This window comes from Ochotona curzoniae, unplaced genomic scaffold (assembly GCF_017591425.1).
Source record: "Ochotona curzoniae isolate NIBS_2020 unplaced genomic scaffold, NIBS_Ocur_1.0 scaffold_3208, whole genome shotgun sequence".
Lineage (NCBI taxonomy): Eukaryota > Metazoa > Chordata > Mammalia > Lagomorpha > Ochotonidae > Ochotona > Ochotona curzoniae.
The window spans coordinates 56,279,799-56,304,080 of NW_024467106.1; the positions used below are offsets into that span (position 1 = coordinate 56,279,799).

At 44.0% G+C, this 24,282-nt stretch overlaps 1 protein-coding gene across 2 annotated transcripts in view; it reads left to right on the forward strand.

Moving 5' to 3' along the window:
- FRMD3 (FERM domain containing 3) overlaps positions 1-24,282 on the forward strand; it is a 263,993-nt gene that overhangs the window by 42,246 nt on the left and 197,465 nt on the right. The window lies entirely within an intron of this gene.

The following is a 24,282-nucleotide window of genomic DNA, read 5'->3' on the forward strand; positions in this document are numbered from 1 at the left end:
ACTTACTTGACTTTTGAAAATACTACAGTTGCTTTGTATACAAATGGTGGATTTTTAAAATAACAATTGTACTTTACCAGTTGCTGGAAACCCTAAGAGTGTCAGAAGACATTGAGCCTAGAACATAAAGCACAGCGCTGAAAACATTTCATTGCAAGACTTATCTGGATCATAGCATAGATGGCAAAAGACTAAACTAGTTGTGAATTACAATAACCCAGCAGCTTATGGCATTCTAGTAAGAATTCACAAAACTCCACACATTAGGGCAAAGGCAATGAACTAGTCCTGTAGTTGTAACAAGCCATACATTGACAGTTGGAGAATAGAGGAGTCTTAAATATATGAACAGAGAGATCCCCAATAATTTAGTAGATGAGGAAGACATGAACCCTGCCTCAGAATGGTGAGGGTGTCCTACCTAGTGATGTCTAGTACAAACTGAAGAGCGATGGCAAACATGCCCTGTCAGGAGCCTGGTCAGCGATACAGGCTGAGCAGTTACAGGCTAACTAACTTTTCCCTAGAAAAACTTCTTTTCTGATCTTCTAGATTAATCTGTCTGTCACCTAAGCTAATTTGGGACTCCTGAGAGACCCTGATGGTCACCCTGAGAGAGGGAAGAAGCCCAAGCTAGCTAGGACAGAGAAGGCAGTGTCCAGATGGAAACTTAAAATTTTCCTTTCCACTGTGAAAACCACCCGGGGCTCCTCGATGCTGTTACGAGGTGTCACCAAAGTCCATGGATGGCCTTGAGCCTGTGCAGGTTCCCAGGCTGCTTCCGTCCCATGTGGGAGATCCAATGGGAGATGACTGACCTGAAGTACTTGGCCTTCGAGGACAGTCAGATCTCCAATGACCTCCTTGGCAGTTGGGACATGGCCCTGGGCATCCTTTCTGATGAAGTGTCCGTTGCTTCTGCAATGAAGAGCACTTGGGAGGCCTCCGGGGGTCTCACTGGAACCAGGAGCACACACCTCTCTCATCCTGCTTTGCCATGGGATCCCCTCCTGGTCTCTGAGGTAAAAGACCATGGTGACCCCTTTAAGAGGATATCAGAGAACTTTCAGGTCCCATTTGTCTAAAGTTCTATCCTAATGTCCAGGGCGGTTAAGAATCTGTTATCTATATGTCACCTATTCTTCTCTACATAGAATCTAGTGGAATATACTCAAAGCCATTCCTCAAGCATTTTAAGAAGCTGGGGGATTTCTCTGAGGCTCTTAATCTCAGATTTGTTTAAATCAAAATAAGATTCTGTTAGGCTATTCTCAGTATGAAACATTTGTCCATAGTCCATTTGAAATAGGAAACTACATAGCTTGTCACGTATATCAAGATAACAACATTATAAAGTAAAAACTTTTGTATCAGCTTTTGAAAAATCTCTTTAAGTGTTTGTAAAGTTACCACATCTTGCTCTTAATAACTCTATTGAAGGTGCTTTTAGGTGGAACCTAATAGCTACACTGGCTGCTTTAGTTCTACTGCAATGATGCAATAGTATCTGTTGGAAACCAGAAATAAGAAAAAAATAATGGGGGGGGAAAAAAAGCATTCATTGTCGGAATTATAAATTAAAAAAATATAAAACATCTATTTACACAGCACACTGTGGAACCACCTGTAGGACTTTATACACACTTGTACTGTTTTTAGGGCCCTTGTTCATGAGGATAACAGCTAGAAACAATAAAAGCTATAAGATTATGAGACTTTTAGTGGGTTTCACAGTGTACCAATAGCATCTGTTAGGTTTAATAGTTCATTGACTGGAAACTAGCTGCAGATTTAGTACACCAATAAGATGAAATAACTTGAAGAAAACTTAAAAAAGTTGCTTTGACAAAGAATCAGGATTTCAAATTCCATTGCAACCAAAGATGAAACATTAGAAGATGTTGTACCACAATATCAATCATACAAGACAATCCTTTTAGGACTTGCTGTCTTCCTGTAAGACAAAATCTCACAGACAATGCTTTTTTGCAAGTTAGAACATAAATAATCAACAATTGCAAGAACAACAAAATTATCCCACACAGATACAGCTTCACGATTAAAAGACTAGCTTGATCAATAAACATAACCACCAGTATATGCCATAGCAGCTTTGAAACTTTATCAAGAATCTTTGGAATTTATGCTAGTATTCTTTCACTTTTTAATAGAACATGACATCCACTCACAGTAGCTGCGCCTCCTCAAGCAAGTACCACTCTAGTGTAAACTCCTGTAGGCCGGGATCTGATCAGAGCTAGGATGGAACTATAAATCTAGAGTTATTAACCCCCCGCTTCAAGACCAAAACAACGAAAGCAGCAGAAAACTTGGCAAAAACAACTGAGAACTCATTGCTGAAGCCAGTTTGCACTGACATAGAAAAAACTTGATTTAGCACATAAACACAGCAGTAACAGTGAGTACACGATGAAACAAAAGGCTCATAGAATTGCAATTCGAGTGGGGGCAGAGGAGACTGCCAAAGGGAAAGTATCCTCTCAGCTACAAAGAGTTAATGAGTTTTAAGTTCTCCCCGGGGTGCAGAGTCTGGGGTCTGCCCATTGTTAACTAGCAATATTCCCCGTTGGTTCTCCCGAGATCAGTGACCAAGGAAGACAAATGAACTTCAACCTCCTGTTAGATCTCGAACAAATAAGCCTAAAATGAAACAATGATAAGCTATATAACATAACAGGGAAGGTCCAAGAAAAGCCATTGTGTGCTCCACGTGGCGAGGAGGCCAGCACAGCACAGCAGAGTTAGGCAAAGAAAGACCCATCCAGACTAACTCTCTCCACTCTAAAGCTCAAAGCTGGCAGCCAGGCTGTGGCATCCTGTAATTGCGGAGCACCCCAAGGGGTATCTCCGTTCAGGCACCCCCCATTCCTGTGACATGCTAGCTCTGGAACTCCTGCCATACAAGTAAAATCCTGGTTTTGGCACCTGACATACTCGTCAGAATAGCATGTACTGGAGCACTGGGTGCTTGCTGAAGATCACAGAAGAAGGAGGAAGGTGGAGTGAAGTCAGCACACTCGACGCACAGTCGCTCGTCCTTCCACCCTTGTGATGTCTCGTTAACTGCATGTGCCAGGAGTAACATCCGCTTCCTGTTTCCTGCGTCCCCATGCTTACCCTAGGCTCTGCCTGGTGCAATACTCTGATGTCCTGGAGAAACATACAAGTCTCCAGGAAGCAGCTAAGTGCCAAAATATATCCCCTGCACCCTGCTGCATCTGGGTCGCTGCGACAAAATATGCTCTCCCTTTTGAAATTTTGTTCTAACACTTCGACGGACACCTGACCGCAAACTTCGGGCCTGATTCTATAAGACCTATGTAAACAATGTCCTAATGAGAGCTGGAGGAATAACCTGTGTTGACTCGGGTTTTCTGCTCACATTAGCGACTACATCGTTTAAGTCCTCACCTTGCATGTGCTGGGATTCCGTATGGGTGCTGGTTCTAATCCCTGAGGCCCTGCTTCCCATCCAGCTCCCTGCTTGTGGCCTGGGAAAGCAGTTGAGGACAGCCCAAAGCCTTGGGACCCTTGTACCACACCCGTGTGGGAGACCTGGAAGAGTTACTGACTCCTGGTTTCGGATTGGCTCAGCTCCAGCCATTGCGGCCTCTTGGGGAGTGAAACATCAGACAGAAGATCTTCCTCTGTGTATATCCTCCTCTCTGTATATCTGCGTGTGAATCCAAATCACACTGATGTTATCTGAGTCACGTTGGCATTAATCTGAGTCTCACTGGTAATATGCGAGTCATGTTGGCAATATCCGAGTCATGGCACCAAAACTGTTGCAGGCATTTTGAAGCAAAAGACAGCAACCTTGTTTCTTGTCTCATATGGAAGAATTTTCATGCGGACAATTCTGGTTTGCAAGGCGAGACTTATTTAGGAAAGAAAGCTCCTCTTGTAGTGATGGGAAGGGGTTCCAAGGGAGGAAAGACACGAAGAAATGAAGAAGCGATGGAAATGGTATCTTTTATGCACCATCTCAGGGAGGAGGTCCAAATAAGTCACTCAAAAGGCAGAAAAAAGAAAAAAAAAATACTCATTCACAATGGGCAGTAAGGTCTATCATCTTGTCCAGAGCTAAAGGACATCAGAAGGGTGAGACTGGTGGTTTCCTCCTCTAATCTGATGATAAGTTGAGAAGTCAGGCAACTCTAAGAGCTAGGAATTGACATGTTAATTCTGTCTTTTGTTCTGTCTCAAGGGGGAGAATGTGCTCTTGGAAAGGTAAGAAATGGGGAGAAACAAGATTTAAATTTTACAAAAGTAACTTCACCAGCGACGAGACCTTATCTGCCTCTTCGCCCATCCAGCTCCTCACTCTAAAGCACAGGAGAAGAGGAAGCAGGTAATGAGCCCTGCTACTCACATGGGGTTCCTGGACAGTGAAGTAGTGGATGAATGATCTCTCTCTTTCACCCTTTCAAATAAGAACACTTTCCAAAACTGTGCAGGACTTCACAGAACCTTTAGTGGACTAATAACTGATTGCCATTCTGTGAGAGTGAAATATACATGTGATGGTTTTGAAAGCCATTTGGACTGTGAAATTTCTCTAAAAAAAAAAAAAGCATTTCATGAAACCATAAATTCAGGAATAAACATTTCCACTGGAATAAAACATTTGACTTTTCCCTTAATTTTTCTTTGTTTCTCTTGCTTTATAACTGGTTGCTCTTGGCAACGGCAAGGAAAAGTGTGTTGTCAGGGGTGGGGAGGAAATGAGCAACCTGGGTTTTCATAAACTGTTTTATTAAAATCTGTCAATCTGCAAGTTATAGACATTTGTTTCATTTAAGACATTTTTTTTTCCCTGAAAGGATTCTGCTTTTGTAGTACCCAAGTTTTCCAACTCTTTTTTTTTCTTTTGGTGCCACATAGATTAGAAGTTAGCTCCACTTGAGCACATGGGGCCACAGGAAGTTACAAAGACGCTTGTTTGTTTTTCTGTTGCAACTCTCTCCAGGGTTGCTTGGATGGTCCGTGTCTGGTCTCTTCTGATGTGGGGGTACATTTGCTGTTCTCTTGTGCTTCTGGGATGACCCTATCAGCAGACAAAAGCCAAATGACAGAATGCAGAAAAGGGGTGGGTGCCAGTGTATTTTAGATTTTTGAGGATCCACGTTGTCTGCACCAGGATACAGCTGGCTGAGCATGTCTGACTCAGCGAGGCAGCCCTTGTTTCTCTGGGAGAATCTTGCTTGGTGCTGTGTTGATTGAGATTCTGGTGCCAGAATGATCTACCCTGGAGAGCACTGCAGGTGACAGCAGCTGTTGAAAATCTCTTCCGTGGCTCCTTGAAGTTGAATCAACAGTAACTCTGAAAGGGATAAGTTCAGTCTGCCAGGGAAAGACTAGAGAAGCCACGGGAAGAGGGGTCTTTAATTGTTGAGGGCAGCCACACCAGCCTCCTGCTCTCACTTCGCCCTACTCTCTACCAGTTTGTTTTTTTTTTAATTTATCACATTTCATGATGAGCCTGAATTGGCTTATTATTTTCAATGTCCATCTCTCAAGTGGTCCCCAGATCTGGTGCCCAGGCGCCATGCTGTAGCAATTAAAGTACTTCTTCCCTTCGATCCCTGCTTACCTAATACAGAGTCTTGTGGGCTTCTGTATTGTTGAGCTGGCTGGATACGTGAGCAGAATTCTCTCATTTTGTTTCTGTCACATTTTGTATTTATTTTTATTGGAAAGGCAGATTTTACAGTGACAAATGTCTATAGTGGCCAGAGCTGAGCTGATCCAAAGCCAGGAGTTAGGAGCCCCTTCCAGATCTTCCACATGGGTGCAGGGGCTCACAGACTTGGGCCATCCTCTGCTGCTTTCCCAGGTGATAAACAGAGAGTTGGATCGAAAGTAGAGCAGCCAGGACATGGACTAATGTCCATGTGGGAGGCCAGCACTGCAGATGGAGGATTAGTCTGATGTACCAACAGGCTGGGCCACATCCTTCTCGTCACCGTAAACACACATACATACATACAAACAGAATGAGAGTCACATGTACAGGCACACACATAGACACTGAGACACAATCAGAAACACACACAACCAGACGCACACCCCATCTGTGTGGCTCCACTGCGGCTTGAGGCACTGGAATATCTAATAATGATGGACCATCCACTTAACCTTACCTCCTTTTTCTTGTACTGTTTTTCCCTTAGGCAAAGTGAACAGTATCTAAAGTAACTTTCTGTTCCTGAACAATTTAGTTGGATGTTCAATGGCAATGCTGCTGCTGGCTGTCTGGGGGCTGCCAATGACTGAGTGCCTGCCCTGAGAACCTTGCCATGCTGGCCTTGTGACCAAATGGGGAGTGCTGTGTGTGAAAGGAGGTGGGCAGATCTTTCAAATGTCAGGAAAGTTGAACCATCGCATATTGCTTTTTTTTTTTTTTTAAGGCAGGAGGTCATGCTTTTCAAATTGTAGACATTCTGATTATCTAATTATGGATGCTTTGACTTTTTTTTCTTGTGCTTTTGCATGTTTCACTGTCCTAATTCAAAGTTTTAAGCAGTTGAAGGTTTCGTTTATTGTTGATCAATTTCTACTTGGTGTTAGTGGCGTCTGAGTCAAAGCTGCATTTAAAGAAGGCAAAATTGGGGCTATGGGAAACAAAGTTAGCTCAGTACATAATGTAGTTAGGTGTTGCTAAGACCTGCATCCAAATACTGTTTCTGTCCTGTTTTATGCATGATGTTTTCCCTTTGCAGGTGATTGAAAGGGAGTGTTTCCCCGAGATGTGTGTCTATTATTCATGTCATTGTTTCATTGTATGTAAATTGCATAGCTGTAATAGAATTATAGGAAGATCTTGCTGGTTAATTATATACCTTTTAAATGGAGGCCAAGGGCTGTATTTTTTCTTCATATTTATTTATGCATTTGAAAGGCAGAGTTACAGAGAGGGAGAGATTTTCCATTCTGTGGTCTACTTCCCAAATAAACTTAGCCCCGCCTGAAGCCAGGAACCAGAAACTTCTTCTGGGTCTTCCATGTTGGTGCAGGGGCCCAAACACTTGGGCCATATTCTGTAACTTTTTCCAGATTATTAACAGGGACCTGGGGTAGAAGTGGAGAAATCGGGACTCAAACTGGAGTCTGTGGGATGTCAGTGGGTGACTTTACCCATCAAACTATGGTGTTGGTCCCAGGATTGCATGCCTTGATGTAGGCAGATGGAATACCTCCTAGTGGTGCAAATAGGACAGGTATTAAGACTTAATATCTTAGGGTCCATTTCTCTTCTGGTTGAAACCACAAGTTTGTGACATTTCAGCTTATTGTTTTTTTAATTTAGGAATTGAATAAAAACAAATTTATTTTTATTTGAGAGGAGAGAGACAAAGATATTTTTTGCCCACTGTTTCCTTTCCCAAATTCCCACAATGGCTGGAGCTAGGCTGGAGTTAAATCCAAGAGCTGGGAACTCAATCTGCATCTCCCCTGTGAGTGGCAGGGACCCAGCTCCTTGAACCATCACTTGTTCCTCCCGGGATGTGGATTAGCAGCAAGTTGGAATTGAGAGCAGTGCTGAGATTTGAACCCAGGCATTCTGATATGGATGTAGGCTTTTCAACTTGCGTCTTCACCACTAAAGTCAGGTACCCACTTCTGAAAACTTATTTTGGGTTAACCTTGCCTGCCTGTGATGGACAGTTCAAACCTATGAAGGTTCTGAGTAAAGACATTTGGGTGACATTTGGCATCTTTATGGTGCTGGCTCCTCGAGTAGACCCTGGATTTTCCAAACATCAGTGCTGTTCATCTCCAAAGCCTCTTGCTGGCTGACATCTCCAGGATGTCTCAGGTTCTCTTGGGGCACTCAGCTGCTCCCTCCTGTGCTAGATTGTTGCCTAAGAGTGGTTCCATCTCTGTCTCCCCCACTGGGCTGGTGCATGACTCTCCCAGGGTAGCTGCACTCCCAGGGACTGTCTATGGCCGGGAAGTAGCTGGTGCTCAGTGTTTACTGCATCCAATCTAGCCATGGAGGCCCGCTGCAAGCCTGCTGGGTCCAGAAGCATCGTGGAAACCTGGGGCTGCCTCTCACCTGCACTTTCAGATTGGTGGATTTTTGAGAGCAGAAAAGAGTGCTGGGATGAAAATGTAATGTCTTACATGCAGAGAGAAATAACACTGAGAGTCTTCAACTCTCTCCTGGGCTTTTTAGGGGGGCTGGAAGGAAGAGGTGAGGAAATCCTTGCTTTTCAGAATGAGAGGGAAATGAAAAGTCCCTTGAACACGCCTGCTTAATTAGGCAGCTTTGGAAGCAGCCTTTCAGTGGTCTCTGGAAACCCATTGTGAATGGGCTCCCCACAAGGGCTTCTTCCTGATGTTGCTAACTTGGGTGACATTATAGATACTTTCTTCCTTGCTCCACTGAGAGCAAGCTGCATGTTAAAGGAGATGGATTGGGTGAGAAATGAGGCTGTGTACTACGCAGACAGTGTTAGGTGAAGCCCTGCCAATCATGTGCTGAGACAATCATGTTGCAGTGACTCTTGGGAGGATACTTGGAGCTGGTGTATGACTTCACATGAACTCCAGGTTTCCCTGTTGATGCAGGGTTTACTTCCATTCTTTGTGTTTTTAAACTCAGACATAGAACTGTATAGTCACTCACTGTATGTAGCCAGGTATTGTTACAGCCAGTTACTTCATCAGGAATGCACACTGCATGTGTGAAGCAGGTACTTGTGTGTGCATCTGTGTATGTGTGCATGTGAGTGTGTGCATGTATATGGGCTGAAATACATCCCTTTTTACACAGGCACAGAATAGGTTCCAGATTATTTTGAAGTATAAGTCATGAACCAGTACAACTCAGTAGACTTAGCTGGAAGAACACAAAAGCTGCTGAGATGGAATGGGCAGAATGTGGCCACCTGATGAGCAGGACAATGCATCATCTTCCTAGGGGCTCTGCAGGTGCTGCTTGGTGAAGGCCAAGTGTACAGCTGGAGAGAGAGATGCTTGCTTAAGGGCAGGGTTGGAGTACTCTCAATATCAGGAGCAGACAGAGTAGGTTTTCTTGGTGCCATTGGATTCAAATTTCAAAATGTGAGTGGGTTTGAGTTAGTGAGCACTTGCTTTTCATCAGGTATTAGTCATTGTTGAATAGGTGTGTGCTCAAAGGGGGTTGATTTCTTACCGTAGGATTATACACTAATTATGTATATTATGTGTGATTCTGCGAGTACATTTTATGCATTATATTTACTATGCAGGGATCTTCAAAAAGTTCATATCAGATGTATATTATGCAGCAACTGTGGATAGACCTTGATTTTTTGCATCAAAATAAACTTTCATTCCAATTTCCTATGAACTTTTATCAGAGTATGCTCAATAATACATATGTTAATATATTAGAATCTGCTAAAAGAGCTCCCAAATTTTTGAAGGCATTTAAGGATCACTGGACTGGAAAAACACCCTGACTTGGGTGAATTCACCTTATTCTTACAGCTGGACCAGTTTTTTTTTTTTTTAAAGATTTATTTAATTTTGAAAGAATTTCAGAGATGGGAGAGAGATCTTCCATCAATTCACTTCCCAGGTGGTTGCAAGTCTGGGTGTGTCATGTGAGTGACAAGGGACCAAGGATTTGGGACACTTTCTACTGCTTTTCCCATGAGCATTAGCAGGGAGCCGGGTTGGCTGAGAATCAAACTAGGGCCCACCTGGAATGCTGGATCATAGGCAGCAATTTTACCTGTTGTGGTGCAATGCCCCCATAGCTCAAAGCTAAACTATCTTTATGTATGTACATGCAGGTGAGACATGGTACATGGATTCTTGAATGGAAGCTGGAAATTCAGACTTCATTTTCAGGAACAAGAAGTGAATAAGAAGTGTTTTTTTTTAAAAGATTTACTTATTTTTATTGCAAAGTCAGATATACAGAGAGGAGGAGACACAGAGAGGAAGATCTTCTGTCCGATGATTGACCCCACAAGTGAGTGCAACAGTCAGTGCTGTGCCAATCCCAAGCCAGGAGCCAGGAATTTCCTCCAGGTCTCCCACAAGGGTACTGGGTCCCTAGGCTTTGAGCCACCCTCGACTGCTTTCCCAGGCCACAAGCAGGGAGCTGGATGGGAAGTGGAGCTGCCGAGATTAGAACTGGCACCCATATGGAATCCCAGTGCTTTCAAGGTGAGAACTTTAGCTCCTAGGCCACCACACTGGGCCCCAAGAAGTGGTTTCAATACCCTGCCTGGCTCACTTTGGAGGGCAGCTTTCCTCGAGCCTGTTGGAGCCCACTGCTTTATGGCACTTTCCATAAACTGCACTGTGACAACTGGCATCAGTTTTCTTTCCTGGAAATGTCTCATGGAATGTTCTTGCTACTACTTCTTGCTAACTTGTTCTGTCGTTGTTCTTCTCTGCTTCACATTTTGGCCCTGGTAATCCCCAAAATGATTGTTTTGTGATTAGAGGTGTCATTTCCCATCTGTTCCAAGAGTAGGGTAGGGCGTCAGCGTGGGTAGTATTGGAAAGCCTGCATTACGTGTGTCACAATGCATCTCTTGTCCAGTGTTTAATAACCCAGAGAACGTAAATGCTTCCAAGTTAACTTTCCTTGATTCAAGTGAAATTGCTTAATGTAATTAGATGCTGTGTAGCAGCAGAAGGTGATGCACTTTTTACTGATCTCCCATCTCCTAATGATCAAACAGGAACTGGAAAATCAGTCATGTGCTTGCTAAATTATTGATGAATCACCCTGAGGTCTAACTAGATGGATGTCAGCGCTGAAGGCAGACCAGCTGATTTTCCATGGCTGATTATGGAAGGAGGTTTTGGCTTTAGAATTACATACGGTGCTGTGCTCTGGGAGCGAGCAATAGAAGTGTAATTCTGGTTTGTTTTCTACACAAAGTCTTTCCCAGCCTGCAATTTGGGCTTCTCTGTGAGTTTATCAGAGAAAGACCCAGACAGAAAAAGACCCAGTCATTGATATTTGTTCCTCAGACTGAAGCCCTAGGCACAGCATGACAGCCACTTTCCTGGCTAAACCATTGATATATACACTATCCGTAACAGCAGACTTCATTATACATTCATATAAATGTTCAGACTGTGTGGCTGAAACATGGGAAGGATAAAGTGTTTCTCTGTATGCTTTTTTCTGTTGCAACTGCTATGCAATTACTAGGATGCAAACAGCTACTTCCCAAGCCAACATCATGATCCTTTCTGCAGACTGGAAACCTTAGCTTGTCTAGTCATTGATATTTCATACCTTTCTCAATCTTTGTAAAGCGTCCATGTCAACAAAGATCATAGTCTGGTTTTTCCCTGTGCTTTGTCTCATTTCTCCATAATCGATTGGGAGATCTTTTTAAAAAATTGATTACTCAATTTTCATTTATTTAAATATTTATTTATTTATTTGAAAGGCAGAGTGAGACCTTCCAGGCCTGCTGAGGTCTTAGCCACACCTTCAGGTGGGTGGCACCAGCATTGCCCACCCACTTCCTAACTGATTAGGAAACCACCAATGGGGAACATCTTACCTGTAGTTCCTGCCCAACAAGGAGGGGTCAGGGAATGCTTGAAATCCCAAGACCCTTCCTTAAATCTTTGGTGTCTCTCTCTCCCTCCCTTTTGAGAGGCACCCTACCTCCTGGCTTTCTCTCCGGAGGTGCTTTCCCCTTCCCTCCCTCTTCCCTGCTCACCTGGTCCCTTCGCAAATAAACTTTTTTGTCTGTAACAGATTCCTGGCTTTTTATTTCTATACTAAGCTGAGGAAAGAACCCACTGGGTGTTTCTGGTAACACAGAGTGACAGAGAAAAATGCGTGAGCAGAAGTGCCTAGATCTTCTGTCTGCTGGTTTAGTCCCTAAATGGCTACAATGGCTAGGCCTGAGTCAGGATTCAGGGCACCCACCGTGTGGGTAGCAGAGGTCTTAGTACGTAGGCCATCTTCCACTGCTTTCCCAGGCACTTGATCAGGGAGCTGGATTTAAAGCAGAGCAAATAGAACTTGAACTGGTATTGTGATACAGAATCTTGGCATCGTGGGCAGTGACTTAACCAGCTGTACCAGGACACTGATCCTTAATTTTATCCATTTAAAAGACACAAGAGAGAAAGGAGAGGGGAGGAGATTGATTTCCCATCTGCTAGCTGACTCGTGAAATGCCTACAACAGACAAGGATGGGCAGGACCAAAATCGGGTGCCTAGAATTCATTCTGGTCTTCCACATGGTTAACAGGCAGGAACTGTGTGGCTTGAATTGTCACCATTGCCCCCCAGGGCATGTATTGGCAGGAAGCTGGACTCAGAAACAGAGCCAGGACTTGAACCTAGGAGTCCCTAAGGGCACTTCAACAGCCTTGTGCATCCCTGGAGGGATCCTATGACTGGAAAATTCAGTCCATGTGTGTATTTTACAAAGTATTTTAGCATTATTGTGGAAAATCCACACATTCTCATGAAATTTTTGAAGATTTCATCTTGGTCTTCAAAAATTTTTGTTTCCAAATAAAATTATTCTACGTTCCATAAATGCTTTGAAGCTATAGAATGGCAATGAGTATCATTTCAAAACACACTCATGAATTCCATTTAAATCTCTTTCTGGAGCTAGTGTGGAAACATGATGGATATGCCCTTGATGTAAGAAAGACTTCAAAGAGATTGTTCAAGGATTTAGGGACTGAGGTCTGAACTGATGATTAAGTTGGTTTTTCAAAGTATTCTCTTAAGGAATAAATACTTATTTTTAGCTCTGAAATTTTCATCAGAGATGTTTACTTCCAGTAAGAGAACTCATCACTTTTTGCTTTATAGGCTACATTTGTATGGAACAAGGTTTTAGTTACAGACAGTAGAATCCACAACCACTCAAACACACAAAGATTTGTTGAGTGGTGTAGATGGGTGCGGAGTTAGTGCCTGGTGCGAAAGACAGGTTCTGGGCTAAGTTCCCAGGAATTGACTTCAAATGCAGACCACCATGGTGCTGCAGCCTCTGGGGTCTGTTACAGCCTGATGCCCTTGCCACAGCTTCTGGCCCAGAGCTATGTCTTTGATTCTGTCTTCTGCACCTTCGAAAGCCTTGCTCATGGGAGCAGGTGTTTAACTGAGCAGTTAGGACACCCAGGCCCCACACTGGAGTGCCTAGGTTCAATTCCCTTCTCTGCCTTCTGACTTCATCTTTTCCCAGGTGGGAGATTACATTTCCAGCTGCTGGCTTTGGCCCCTGGTCAACTCTAGTTGTTTAAATATTTGGGAAATGAACCCAGTCAGTGAGAGGTCATCGTCTGCCTTTGTCTTTGCCTCTTGAATACATCTTCAGAATCTTAAGTCCTGTCTCTCATGACTCAGGAGAGTGTGTGGGCTCAGTACTGATGCCTAGATTCTGATCCAAGTTAGGCCTCAGGCTCCACCTCTGTTGTTCGCTGTCCCTGTGGTTGCAGGTGCCCTTGACCTAACTAGAGGATCTCTATTTCTTCCCCTTCAGTTGAATCAACATATCCTTCCATTGGCACACAGTCCAGGGAATCTTCCTTCTTTTAGGAGTCCATCCTCAGCAGCTTCTTCTTCTTCTTCTTCTTTTTTTTTTTGAAATTTTATTTTTGTCGATGTTTACATAGTTGAGAAGGATGCATGCCCATGTGGGCCACTGATTAGGGTGGGAAAGGTTGAAGAATAGAGGAAAGCGGATGAGACCATTGCTTCTGATTTCTTTTCTTCTTCCTGTATCTGGAGGAAGTGGGGAGGGAAGGGGAGAAGCCACACTTAGCATCCTAACCACATCAATACTAGGGGATCGGGAATGGCCACCTGATGACATCCCAGGGTCCCCGGTGTGGAGCATGCTCCAAGGGTTCTGCTCAAGTGTTTTTTCATAGTTCTGAAATGCTGTTGATTTTGCTGATCCAAGGATGAGGAAATCCTTACAAGGTCCATTGGCTGACATAGTCATTCTTAGTCTCCATTCACCCAGATACTTGCTGTCAGGGGTTAGTTGGGAGAGTTGTTCAATTTATTCTGCCCTCCATCCTCTACTATGATATTAGATGTCCTCTGCAGGCCCCAGTGAACTGCCATATCCCCATGTCATCTGGGCATGCTGTATATACTACACCATCTTCAGCAAGTGAGGAGGCCCACTTTTGACACATACACACCATGGTCAGACCACAGATCTGCGATTCTCCCCATGATTGGAATTCTCAGTCCAGAGGTTCAGTTGGGGGGCTGTCCCCAAAGAAATATCTGAGGTGAACCCAGACCTGACTCCTGTGTGTGTTAGCCAGTATGGTGTCTGGTTTAGTATGTTTTCCACATCAACCTATGTACACAGGGGTGGTTGCAGTTGCTACATCAGTTTTGTCTCCAGCCCCATCTCTTATGCAAACCAATGGGTGACTTCAGCAGCTTCTGATTTTAGGAACTTTCTCATCTATGACTTTTAAAAAACTTACTAGTAGACAGCTACCTTTTATACTGGCCTCCTAACCTACTGCCAGTGTCCATTGGGGATTGAATACCTAAACTGATGGGTGCACAAGTCTTTGATATGAAGTTGGGGGATTGCTATTTCCCTTGAGTGTATGTACATCCTTCTGTGTACTAGGATATATCTCTAGGTTCTCCAATAATGTCAAAGTCATATAAATTGGTGCCATTTTGAATTGAAATAATGACAAGGAGAATAGTCTGTATCTGTTCAGTACTGGTGTAATTCATTTTTGAATATTTTCAGTTTGAGGTTGACTGAATGAATCAGTGTATGCAGAACCTACAATGTGCAAGGCTACTGTCAGTATTGTTGCCATGAAAGTGTGGAGGGGTCTAACTCTTCTGGGGTTGTCCTCCCAGGCCTTTCTCAGCCATCCTGAATCCCGAGTGCTTAAGAGGTGTTGTAGGCCACCCTATAGATTATAAAACCAATCGGTGTCTTTTTTTTTTTTAAAGGAATTCTCTGTGTATTATTATTTGATGAGTCACACACATTTGTAGAATGCTTCCCAGTTTTTGGTGAAATCATCTGGAAGGGAATCCAGCAAATAAATATTCTTCGAAGTTTTCAAACAGATGGGGTGCTATTTCCAAAAATGTAGCCAGCAGGAGCTCCCTGGAAATGAATGCCTGCCTAGTGCACAAGCCTAGTTGAGATGGCTGAGGCCCAGCAGACACTGTGCAGGCAGTGAAGAGCGTGGAGGAAGATTGCCTGGCAAGGTACAAAGGACTGGCTGCTTCTACTTCTGCTTTCTTGGCTTGCTACCTGATCTGTTAGGCTATTCCTCACTGTTTTGGTAAACCCACTTGCTTCTTTTCAGTGAAATATCATCCCTGTATGAGATGTCATCAACAAATTCATTAAAATGCATCTTACGAGAAAATGAAACTGGGTTTCAAATTTGGTTTGCACCATAGTCAACTTCTTGTGGGGTGTCACAGAGCTCATGCCAGACAAGTCTAGGCTGTATTAAGGAGTCTTTATTAACCAAGTTTGGTGATAACAGAGACCACTAGAAATTAGAAATGAAAAATCAATCCAGTCTGAATGGAAACCTGAGAGAAACAAATTACCATGAAATCTGTCAAACTGAAGACCTATGTTCCAGCTTTCCCAGCAATATAAATTATCCTAAGAGACATGGCAGTGAACAAACTGGACACACTTACAAAGCTGCAAGCATTCATCTTTTCTAGGCTTCTCTGTCCACTACTGCTAGGACTCACCTTTCCTGCAACTCTTGAAAGTACATAAATTAGAAATGCAAAGCATCTTAGCATTTTCATCTTCACTGACTCGCCAAACAGTGAGCAGAAGGTGGGGAAACAGACATACAAGGGCCATATTCAGGGGCTACCTGTCCTCAGAGTCTGCAGGAAGCAGAGAGCAAGCAGGTACTGTAGAAGTCAGGGGTGTGAGATGAATGGAAACATGTGACCAAGAAACTGAGCTCCTCCCTACTATGGGCCATAACTGGGGGTTTGAGAGGATAGTGGTTACACAACAATGCAATACCGCCTCCACTCAGGTGATGATGTGTGAGCACCACAGGTGGGCAGAAAGGACCACGTAGGTGGGGGAAAGTGTGGCTTCCAAGCTTAAGCCACAGCAGACTTATCTTGTAATTCCAGTTTTCCACGAAGTCATTGCAATCCCCATGTGCATTCTATAGACAAGGTGTTGATTCGTAGATGCTCACTGCTAAGAGGGTTCTGTCATCCAGTTCTTTTGGGAAACATTGTGCTTCCTCTTCTGGTGGTCACCGTGCATGTTACCCAGCAGAGAGCTCCGAAGGGGTTCTCCTGGGATGAAGCACCTGAGGGGTTCAGCCTGTAGCGTTTTCCTTTCTTACTAGACTGGAATCCCTCTTTTCCTGGTTATTTTTGAATGTGTTATGCAGTCATTCTTAACTTGAATGCTCTGGAAAACTCATGTATCATTTAAAACATAGAGTATTGGAAGCCTTTCCAATGTATTTAGTCCCTTTCCCCATATATTTTAATAAGAATACCTTAGTTCACAGAAAATAGAATTAAAGGGTATATTTGTTTTGGTACAAAATTTAAAAAATAGTTTTTCTGTAATATGGACTTCCATGGGACTTCTGAAGAACCTTTTTATGATCTCATGTTGAGAGAGAAAGAGAGAGGAAAAAAGACAGAGAAAGGGAGAGAGAGGTTCCATCTGACATTGTAGGCATGGACAATGACAGACAGCCCAGGATTCTATTGTCAGAATATGTTCAACAGTTTCACTGATCTGTAAGGAGAGATGCATACTGATTTTAATCTCTACTACACAGTTACTATACGTCCCCGTAAATGAAAAGCCATAAAACAAAATCAACAACAGAGAGAAAAATAGGAAATTTAACATGTTGTCATGTAACAATATGTCACTGAAGGAATGAAAAAGAAAATCAAAGACCTTCCTGAGGCAAACCATACTACTGTGTGACTTTTGAGGAAATGAATAAGAAAAACAAAAACTTTTCTATTGAATGAATGAAAATAAAACAAAACGATCAAACCCCCTGAGATGCAGCAAAAACAGTCTGAAATCCTACCATTTGCAGCCAAATGGCTTCAACTAGAGACCAGTATGCTCAGTGAAATAAATCAATCCCCAAAGGACAAATATCATGTGTTCTCTCTGATAAAAGCCAGCCTTCATGCCAAATGCAGGAAGCTGGATTAGAAGTAGAGCTGGCACTTAACTCAAGGGGCTCTGATGTAGGATACTTCCCAAGCCGTGTTCCCAGTGCTGTGCTACATGCCTGCTCTGAGTAGCCACCCCATTTTCATCATTTATTAATCACTTTCAATATCAGGAAGCAGAATTTTCCTTAAGAAAGGAATTGTCCTTTTTAAATCAATATACCTAGAAAAGTCATTTTGTTTTTGGCCTTTGGTATTGTTTTTCCTTAATATGGCTTTAGTGCATAGAATTGGATTAGATATAAGTCAGAGCTCATGGTGTGCTTGTTATTAGAACATGTAAGGCCTCCCTCTTATTTGTCGGTTTGCTTACCACAGTGTAGTCAGCATTCGTGTACTTGCACCTAACACAAAGCTGGTGGCCTTAAAAGTGACATCTGACTGTCTGCACCCCGCCTCCAGTTCCATCTGACTGTATCTGCACCCCCGTCAGTTCCATCTGACTGTACCTGCGCCCCCTCCAGTTCCATCTGACTGTGCCTGCGCCCCCTCCAGTCCATCTGACTGTATCTGTGCCCCCTCCAGTTGCATCTGACTGTATCTGCGCCCCCGCCAGTTCCATCTGACTGTACCTGCACCCCCTCCAGTTCCATCTGACTGTACCTGCACCCCCTCCAGTTCCATCTGACTGTACCTGCACCCCCTCCAGTTCCATCTGACTCTGCATCCCCCCGATGTTCCATCTGCTTATTTTCTCCTAAGCTTGGGTGCTATCCTCCTAAATTCTGAAAGGCAGCTGTGCTCACCACTATACCACCAACGCCTACTATCCTCCTAAATTATGAACTTCCCAGGTGAGTTGCTCCAACTTAGGGGCAGGCAGTTACTTATTACATTATCTTAACTATCTTTGGGAAAAAAACCTAGTTCTTCAATGACTTTTATTGAAACCAGGATTCTGAGTCAAAGCGATCTTTTTTCATTTCCTCCTACTCATATGGGGAAAAGTTTCTTGGCTCTGCTCTCATAAGTATGTACAGTGAACTGTTGCTTTCAAACTTTCATGTGCATACAAGTCAGCTGTGAGGAGCAGGTCTGTGCCTAAGAATTGCGTACATCACAAGCATTCAGAGGATGCAGATGCTACTGGACGATGAAACAGGGAGCAGGATTTTACTCTGATGACCACTGATCTGATTTTTACTCTCCTTTTCATCATGTTATGGAAGAGCGCTTACTACCTGTAAGACCCCTGATGAGTCACGTACTGGGAAATGGTTTTGAACACAAGACACAGCCTTTACCCTCCAGGATCCTAAAATGTAGAAGTAAAGACAGTGGTCTTGTCATTTTACCGGAGTAGTTGTGTAAATACAGTTATGATAAAGGCTGAAAGGAAAAGTACTGGCTTGATGAAATTGTGTGATGGGGAGCCTAGACCTAGTTAGCAGAACAGGATTATGACTCACTTGTAAAGTGAGCCCCAGAGACCCATGTTGTGGACTGATGCTTTCTCTGTCTATGGAAACCCACTGACGTCTTCCTCTGGCTTGCAAAGGCTGTATTTGGCATGTTGACCCTCTTTGCCCACTGTGCCTTTTTCCTATGGTGGCCTCAGCCATTCCTTTTTGCTTTTCTTATCAATCCAATCTCAACTTCATCTCCCTTCTGAGCTCCAGGTTCAGCTTTCTAACTACTGATGTTCAACCAGGAGGCATGTTAGGTGGTAAGGAGAGAGTGTTGGGTGGTTTTGTACTTTTTTTTTTTGAAATTTGGTGTTTTTAGTTTTGGTTGTTTTTGTAACTCTGAGATGCCTCCCAAGATATTAAAAGATGGTACAGTTTTTTTGTATGTCTGTATAACATTGCTGGAAAGAGCTATGTATTTGACACTTCAGTACAAGGGGCTTGGTTTTGATTTGTCAGATTGCTCCAGGAACAGATCGCATCTAGGTATTCAACAGAGAGATCAATGTTGGAGCTGAAGATGACGCTGCTACCTGCTGGTTCCACGAGAACTTTTGGCTTTGTCCTTGCCTTAACCTTCTGCTTTCCATTCTGAGATACCAACTTGGAAATGAGTTAATTGGCTATTACGTGCTTAGTCAGATGTGGGATGGTAACTGAGCCAGGAGCAGGTTTCAATCAATGCCAGCCAGAGACGAAGTAATTCAAGAGGCTCAGATGCACAGCACAGTCTCCTAGCAGGGAACTATGATAATTCCTCTGGGAAGGAAGTGATGACCCTGATAGTTCTTGGTGGTCTTGACATACTGATGTTTTTGCTGTACTTTGTGCTTTGGAAGTTTGTAATTTTGAAGAGAGTGATAGGGATGTTTTGCAACATTTTCAATGTTTTTCCCCCTATGTTCATAATGTCTGTAGGCCAAGTGTGTGCATGTAAGCACACACACACGGTCCACAGCCCATTTTAGAAAATCCTCCTTTCTCTGGGACTGATATGATGGATCAGCTGGCTAATCCTCCATCTTCAAGTGCTAGCATTCCATATGGGTGCCGGTTCGTGTCCTGACCGTTCCTTGCTTATGATCTGGGAAAGGAGCAGAGACTTTGGAACCCTGCACCCAAGTGGGAGACCTGGAAGAAGCTACTGGCTCCTTGCTTTGCATCAGCTCAGCTCTGGCCATTGCAGCTATTTGGGGAGTGAAACAGTGGATGGAAGACTTTTCTCTCTGTCTCTGCTTCCTTCAGTTAAACCTGCCTTTCCAGTAAAAAGTAAAAAAAAAAAAAAAAAAAAAAATCCTCCTTTCTTAAACAGGCAGTGAATGAAGACATAGGAGTCCTTGTCAATTACATCCTCTAAAACAAACAAAAACTCCCCTGAAACCCAGAGCTTGTTAACTCCTGCAGGCTGTGAGATTTAATTAGCTATCTGTCTCCTCTGGTACAACACCAACCCCAGTCTCCCTGATTTTCTGCTGTCTTCTCTGTCAGCAGTGCACCTGGGAGTGGCAGGAGCTGGGCTTCCTCCTTGTGATGATTGTGGGAGAGAAGCCCCAGCTCTTGGGAGACTAGAGGTTGGCATGGACATGGTCCTTCAGCACTGTGAACTTTCCCTCTTATGCTGCTTGTCTGTGACAAAGGGTTGACTCTTATGGCATGGCTCCTGCACTTTACAAAGGTAAATCAATTCAGAAAGTGACATGTTAGTAAAAAGGACCTTACTTTTCTGTTGACAACACACATTACATATTTGGAGGTGTGTTCTCTTGAAATGATAAGTCCTAATGAATCTTGTGCTGGGAGCAGGTGGCAGGCAGGTGCATATTGCTGTGGACGCTGTGCCTTCCTTTGTTTTAGCATTCCCATCCCTGCTGACTCCAGGGATCTCTTCTGTCACAATGCTGTTTGAGCAAATGCCAGTCAGGAAACACTATATCCTGAGGGAGACCTGGTAAGCCCCCTTTTCCCATGTGTGAGTGACTTCCAGTCTTGATGAGCCTAGGAATAGTGTTTGGGGTCTGTTCATGTATATCTTCAGCAGTTCCTTGCAGAACTGGCACTGAGCAGTGCAAACTATTTCCCTGCCCTGTCCTTCTCTAAAGATCATAGAAGAAACAAGTTTCTCATTTTTCCTGGACTTGGATTACCACAGACAATTATTTACGTATTATAGTTTCTAATGTTTGGGTGTTGAGTTCTGCAGAAAGCCAGGCTGGGCAGTGCAGCTCTTCCTGCTGCGTCTTTGATAGCAGCAGGGTCCTTTAACAGGATGGGTGGTGCATATCACACGTTCCCTGCTTGGAACTGCCACCACACCAGGAGATTCATGTGTGTTCTCACATCTAAACCGTGAATCAACCCGCAAGGGGGATCTGAGGAGATGGAGGTTTGGATGAGTGATCCTTGAACTAAGTCATGTAAGTCAGGAAGGAAAGGCCCAGAACTGGAGTCTGAGTCAACTCGCAACAGTGTTGGCTTCACTCAAACAGCAGCTGGGTCATCACACAGATTTCCTACTTCACCATTTCCCTACATACGATGGCCTCTGTGGGTGAAGTCAACATCCCAGGCCTCTTTAGAGGCCATCGAATTCACTGTGGTCAGAACAGCAGCTTTGGGCAAAGGGAGTCTGTAATGATTGCTCTTGAGTCCTCTTGAAGGGAGGAGCTCCGGCATTCTCTGATGCCTCCTGGTCCATTCAGTCAGCCCTTGCCTTCCTTCCTTCCATTTTCCTGGAAATGTCTGAATCTCCTGTCCCCACAACCTGCCAGTCACATGTTCATTCGCTTCCCCTGCGAATGATGGTGCAAGGTGATGCACGAAGATCTCATGAGCACCCTTACATGAAGCTGAATGCTACCATGACTAAGATGGGGCAGATGGTGCCAGTTATTACCTGCCTTTCCAGCTGCGGGATGGCTTGCCTGAGGCCTTCTGATAGGACTAGGAATTTCCAAGGTGCCCGGAAGGTTTTGGTTTCTTTCTCAGTGCAGTGTCTTTCTAAGTACGCGTGCCTTCCTGGCATAGCAACTCTTTTCAGTTAAGTCTGTTCTGTGCATCCCATACTGAGGGGATGCTTGCTTGCTCACCTTTCCTCCTCGATTTCCTCTCACATCTCTCATGACAGAGGACGGGAAGATTAAGTTGGGTGTGTGCTGCTCCCGTGCTGTCTGCTTTGGTGCTGTTGGTAATATTTCTTGCATTTTAAACATTTAGAAGCTGAATAGATGTGAGGAAATGCTTCAGCTTATTGAAGATGATGTCTCTGTCACTTTTATTGATTGGGAAGCTGAAAGAGAGTGACCTATAATGAGATTCATAGGTTATAGGCAAGCCTACTGTGAGTAATTTGGCCCTCACACATTCACTTATTTATCTGCAGTGGGCAAGGCACTATGAGAAAGATTGTGAGTGCCAAAAATTGTTGTACTGTGTCCTACCAGATTAACCTGTGCGTATTTATTTAATTTTATTTGAAAGGCAGTTCCAGAGAGGGACACACACACACACACACACACACATACACACAGAGAATGCTCTTCCATCTGCTGCTTTACTTCCCAATAGTCTCAGTGGTTGGGGCTGAGCCAGACTGAAGCCAGGAGCCTGGAATTCAGTCCAGGTCTCTCATGGGAGTGGCAAGAGTGCAAGTCCTTGGGCCATCTCCCAGTGTTTTCTAAGGTGCATCAAGAAGAAACTGGATTGGTAGCTGGGACTCGAACCAGCACTCATTTGGGATGTCTGCCTTGCTGCTGGCAGCTTATCTCACTGTGCCTAAATGCCAGCTACAGGTTGTGTGTTTTTATTCTCAAATCCAGACTTCTGATTGGCAGTCTCCTGGGGCACCCAAAGGTCAGCACTGAGTCATCCTTAGTGTTAGGTACCTACTTTGGGTCTGGAAGCTTCTCTGGGCTTTTCTACTTGTGCTGCTAGAAGAAGAGCTGTGAGTGGAACTGGATTCTGGGATGCATTGCTTCTGTGTGCCCCATGGTAGAATTGCCCTTACTCCACCTCTTAAACCTTTTAAGTTCGCTGCATCCATTTTTCCCTGGAAGATTGGAGATGTTTATGAGTTCAGAGCTCTGCTCAGCCAGATTTAGTGGTTTCAACATCCTGGACCAGCTGGATGTTAAAAATCCCAGATATCCCCTGAGGTTCCAGGCCTGAGAATCTGTGCTTTTACAAAGATGCAGAGCACCCCAGGGAGAATTTGAGTTTGAGAACTAATGCAGCAGTGGAGAGCTTCCCTCACAGTCCCAAGTTTCCAGTTCCCATCTCAGCTTGGCTCAGTTGTGTCTCCCCAAAATCATGTTTTGTTTTGCTTTGTATGAGTTTAAACTTTTTTTTTTGTAATGAATGACGCACTACTCTCATTTAATTTCATGTTTTCCATGAAGTGCTTTATGCATCCTTGTCTTTGTCAGTAACTTGGAGAAGTTCTTTGGTTTTCACTTTGTCCTGGCAACACAGTGATAATTTCATTAAAAAGCTAGGACTTCACTTTCTCATTGGAAATGCCCTTGTGGCCCTTCACATTTGCCTTTGATGCTTTGGCTTGTGGAAGCTCAAATTCTTTTTGTCCAATGGGACATCCTTCAGTTCTTGGATCTGCAGATGCTTCATCTAGCAACTGTCCAAGTAGCAGGCTACCTTTCTCAGGAAGTGGTTTGTGGTAGGGTGGTTTTCAGTGAATCACCACTGGATTGGTGTTAGCATCACTGAGCTTTTGAGAGAACCACTCCAGCAGAGGTGACTCAATAGCAGTGAACCCCTGCTTGCCACATAGGAAGAGCGAATTTTTGCCTGTCTCTGCTTGTGGTGGCTTGACTTGTTTGTCTCCAGTGGGTGTAACTCCTGGTCCTTGCTGGCACCCAAACCTTGTCATGTTTTAATTTAGCCACCATTGAGTGCTTTGCTGTGTAGTTAGATGTTTGTAGAACATAAGGGGGTGGCATGCCTGAATTAGCATCAGTGATGGTGGCTGCCTCTCAGCTCTGGACTGATGTGTTTGATCGGCTTGGGATGTTTATGTGCCAACCTGCTGCCAGGGATTTATGGTAGAGCTGGAAGTCATAAGCCATCTGGCCACCTATCTATTGCTGTGGACTTGACCCCCAGGACAAACATTGCTGTCTCTTTTCACTCTCCTATCCCAGGCCACACATTGCCAGGGATGTCTAGTTTCCCCACCTTAGCTGGAGCAAAGGGCCTTTGGTGGTACATTGCTGTATTGTTCCTTTGTGTTCATTGCTCAGGAGTTTACCAGACCAGGTCCTGCTGGTGGAGTAGATGAGAACAACTGATTGAGCCTTTTCTGAGGAATCTGGGAGCTTGGGAATGAATGGAGCTGGGGACTAAATCCAGCAGGATTTGAATTGTCTGGCGCCTAAATAATTTCTGATTGTGGGAAAGGGAAGGAAAGAAACATTCTCCAAACTTGAAGTTTGGTCCCATTCTTTTGGCCTCATTGTGCTCCTCTGTGTGGCCAGGTGCTTTTGGAATAGTTTCTGCTGAAACCTGCTCACCCAGCGTCTGGTGACTGCTCTTCACACCCAGGGCTTCAGCCAGTGTGACCTGAGAGTGCAGTTTCAGATGCTTGTTAATGATTTTGGGAGGTGGCTTTCCTGGAAAAGATGCACACATAGAAATGA